We start from the raw sequence: 4,438 nt of genomic DNA on the forward strand, positions 1-4,438 counted from the left end.
TGTGTTTTATACTGTACTTTATACATCCACCAGCAGATAACAAACACGTCTTCATTATACAATGCTGTATGTTTTCCTTCTCGGCACATAATATCGGTTTTATTTTTATGTAAAACCGTCATATTATTATTGAAAATAAAATAAATAATTACAAATGAGGCAATTAAAGTATTTACATTTAAGAGGGTGTACGGATTAATTACCACAGTTTTACAATAATTGTTTACTTAATATAGCGAGACATGGCCAAAGGGACTGTTTTCTGGTCTTTTTATACTTATTATTTATTTCCAGATATATTGTGGACAAAGGTGGTGTATATTTATTGAGAAGAGTTATTCCAGTTAATAATGAAGAAGGATTAATGTCTAGGTATGGTGCAATCTTTTTAAATATTTGCATGTTATTAGAAGATAGTAATTTGAGACAGTACCTGTGTGCAAGTAAGAGTCGTCTTAATATTAATGGCATAACTTTTGTCTCAACTTCCATGGCCCTTATGGGAGTTGAGCACATTGCACCAGATATTATTCTCAAAGCCTTGTTCTGTAATAAATCAAGTTTATTTACATGTGGACTATTTAAATAAGCTAAGGAGCTATAATCAAAATGACTTCTGACAATCGATTTGTATATTAAAGATAGTATTTTGGGGTCTGCACCCCATGATACTCCAGCAAGACATTTCATAATATTAAGACCTCTTAAAGCATTTTTGGAAATATGTTTAATATGTGTTTCAAAATTTAATTTCTGATCTATTACTATTCCTAAAAATTTCTTACTGGTTACCTTGTTTATAATTTCACCATTAAGTATAAATAACATTATAGATTGCTGTATCCTTGCTGAATATCATAACATTGCTCTTGGATGGGTTAATTTTTAAATGTAAAATGTCATTATAATAATAAAACAATTGGGATAAAGCTACATTAATACTGTCTGTTGCTACTTGTAAATTATAGTTACTACTGTACAAAACGATGTCATCAGCAAATTGTAAAATATTTACATTATTGTTTACATTGTCTAAGAAGTTGCAAATTTCACTAGTGTAAATATTATACAATAAAGGGGATAAGGTAGCTCCTTGCATTGTGCCTCTCGAGGCAGATTTTGGACCATATAATATATTATTGTGTTTTACATACACTGTCCTTTCATTTAAGAAGTTATATATCCATTTACAGAGTTGTCCCGGTATTGCCAGCCCTGACATAACTTTCACAAGTATACCAGGATCTATACTGTCAAAGGAACCTTGAACATCAAGGAATATACAAACAGTATGTAAATTATTTTCCTTCCCATGTTTCAGATCAGATATTAAAGAGATGAAACTATCAGCACAGCTTCGCCCTCGTCTAAAGCCATATTGGACATTGGGAATTATGTGATTAGCTTCAACATACCAGTCAAGACGGACTTTTAACATTGATTCAAAAATTTTGCCAAGACATGAAGATAAAGATATTGGTCTATATGAGCTAGCAAGTTCTGGTGCTTTGTCTGGTTTAAGTATTGGAATAACACACTGTGTTTTCCATGCCTGTGGAATATAGTTGTTAAGCCAAAGAAGATTGAGAATGTCTAGAAATATTTTTTGAGCTGATTCATCCAAATTTTTAATCAATAGATAAGGGTAGTCATCCATACCAGGTGTTGTATTACGTCTAGATTGTAAACTTATTGCAAATTCTGACCAAGTAAAAATTTAGAATTTTGATTGTCATTGTTTAAGTTAAAATAAATATTCAGGTTACTAGTCTCACTTAAATTACTATTATCTGTTATGTTATCTAAAAAGGTTGGTATGAATTCATCTCTACATGACCTATTGCCAGTTTTAACATGTTTAAACATTTTAAGTAAATTCCAAATCTTACTAATGGGTGTTGTTCTACTGAAAGTATTAGTTAGATTATTCCAACCAATTTTTTTCTGCTCTGCTATTGTTCTTTTTTTCTGTGCATCCTTTCTTTTATAGTTAATATAATTCTCTATGGATGGTACATTTCTATATAATTTTAAAGCATTATATGATGCAATGACACTTTGTTCACAAATATCATTCCACCAGGGTGTGGGCAATCTACTTTTGAAACTGTTTGATTCTGAAAGTTTAGGTATTGTCATAGTTTTTAATGTATTCAAACAAGAGCAGAAAGCACTATAAGTTAATATAGGGTCATCAAAATTTATGATAAAATTATTGAAAACTGTTCTGGAAAGAGTGTTGTATTTAGTCCAATCTGCCTTTTTATATAAAAATCTGTCTACTGGTGAACCAATGTGATATTTATCAATAGTTAAGGATATTTCTGTTATTGTAGGGTAATGTTAACTACCCATGGCATTGTCATGTACAAACCATTCACACATGGATGCAAGACTAGCACTGATGAAGCTAACATCAATAGCAGAAGGATTTCGTCTGGGTTGGTTGACAGTTGTAAATCTACCATCATTCAAAATCTAAGTCGTCAATAATATTAAATAAGCTGTGGCCTCGACTCTTACTAGATAAACAACCAAATGCTATATGGTGAGCATTAAAGTCACCACTTACAAATATTGGTTTTGGAAGATTATTAATTATACTATGTAATCTATTTAATCTAATATGACGACTAGTAGGTGGACAGTAAACACAAAGAACAGTCAAATTACCGCTTACTGTTGATAGATTCAGAGCAGCAGTTTGAATGTCCTCATAGAATCTAGTGTTAATAATATTGTAGTTGAGGTATGGTTTAATTAATATTGCCACACCATTATGACTATTCTTTGAATTTTTATTATAAATATTGTAACCTGGTATTTTAAATGTGTTATCTTTGAACCACGTTTCGTTAAGTAGGCATATATATCAATGTTTTGTTGTTTCAAGAATTGAATGAGCAGGGGTCTTTTACTATTGGCACTTTGAATGTTGTATTGAGCAATACGTAGCTTAGACTGTGTAGGACCTATATCCATTATTTTAGATTTTTAATTAAGATATCCCTAATTGTATTCACTGTAGTAGGTGAATTATCACCCTTATTGCCTAGCTCCACCAATGTCTGTACAAGGGACATAAGTACATCATTGTTAGAGACAAATTGATTTTTAATGTCTTGTTGTTTATTTACATTATCTATATGTGTATTTACAGGATTATTTACAGAATTATATACAGGCTTATTTACAGGCTTATTTACAGATTTATATACAGATTTATTAACATTATTATATACAGGTGTTTTTGATGTTGGTAGTGGTGGAAAGTCATTGTCATTTATTTGTTTAGTTAATGTAGCACTTGCATAAGTAATTTTAGTCTTTTTTTCCATAATTTTCTTCATTTTAATTGGACATACTTTTGAAATAGCTAGATGAGGTCCACTGCAATTAACACAACAGATTTCAGTTGGCTTGTCGCATTCCTTATATAAGTGCTCACCTCCACAAATTGAACATTTTTGCTTACCGTTACAGATTTTTGCGGAATGGTTAAACTTGAAACATTTGAAACATTGTTGTAATGGAGGTATATAATCAAAAACTCTATAAGAGAATAAATCATACTCGGGTTTCGTCGGAGAACAGGACATTCCTCCACTGGTCGAATGTCCACGGCACGTGCGTTTCGTAAAATCGCTTCCTTTTCGTCCGGTGGATGGCAGTCAATTGGGGGCCTGTAGCAGCTCTCCGGGGCAGCAAATTCTTCTCTCACATCCTTCTTCTGATAGTGGAGACGCTGTCAGCTGTCCTTCGAGTAGCTCAAAGCCGCTGCTGCAGCTCCACAGCGTTGGAGAAGCGGTTCCGCAAAGACGTCGACACAATGGAGCGATCACCTCTGACGGTAGTGCAGCGACGTCTCCCGGATCCATGTCTCCTGATGTAACCTCTAGTCTCTTGGAACCGTTGGTATACCCGTTGCACTCGAAATCGGCTGATTTTCAGTTTCCGAGCCTTCAACCTGCCGTAGTCCGATTTGCAGTAGGGCCATTACTTGAGCTGCTTCTTTGCCATGGTATCCATTTTCACTGGGTTTTTTCTTGTCAAAGCTCTTCAGGAGTGACCTCTGTGACGTCTGGATAGCGAATAACCCATAATTGACTTTTACCCCCTCGTTTTATACGCGTCCAGGGTGGTACAATTAGTGAGCCTCCAAACGCATACATCGCCACTTTTTAATCAAAGTGCTGGCGATTTGTGGTTTTTGATTTTCCGTAAACAAATGATTATTTTTTTGAAAGCTTAATTATTGAGCTTTTAAATGATACTAATAATGATAGGGTACAGGAAGGATCTTAGAAGTTATAATCGCTTGACACGAATTTTAAGAAAGGTGCGATTTTTTTGATGCCGAGTGTATAATGATTATATTGTTACTTAATTCAAGTAAATAAATAAATTTAAGATAATAATAAACAATATAAGTCTGTTG

At 33.4% G+C, this 4,438-nt stretch overlaps 1 long non-coding RNA gene across 1 annotated transcript; it reads left to right on the plus strand.

Moving 5' to 3' along the window:
* The first annotated feature begins 110 nt into the window (after window positions 1-110).
* On the plus strand, window positions 111-2,677 carry LOC125055519. The gene is made up of 2 exons (XR_007117919.1): window positions 111-372; window positions 1,194-2,677. It is a non-coding gene; the product is annotated as an uncharacterized LOC125055519 (long non-coding RNA).
* Window positions 2,678-4,438: the final 1,761 nt, after the last annotated feature.

The sequence above is a fragment of the Pieris napi genome, chromosome 13, assembly GCF_905475465.1.
Source record: "Pieris napi chromosome 13, ilPieNapi1.2, whole genome shotgun sequence".
Lineage (NCBI taxonomy): Eukaryota > Metazoa > Arthropoda > Insecta > Lepidoptera > Pieridae > Pieris > Pieris napi.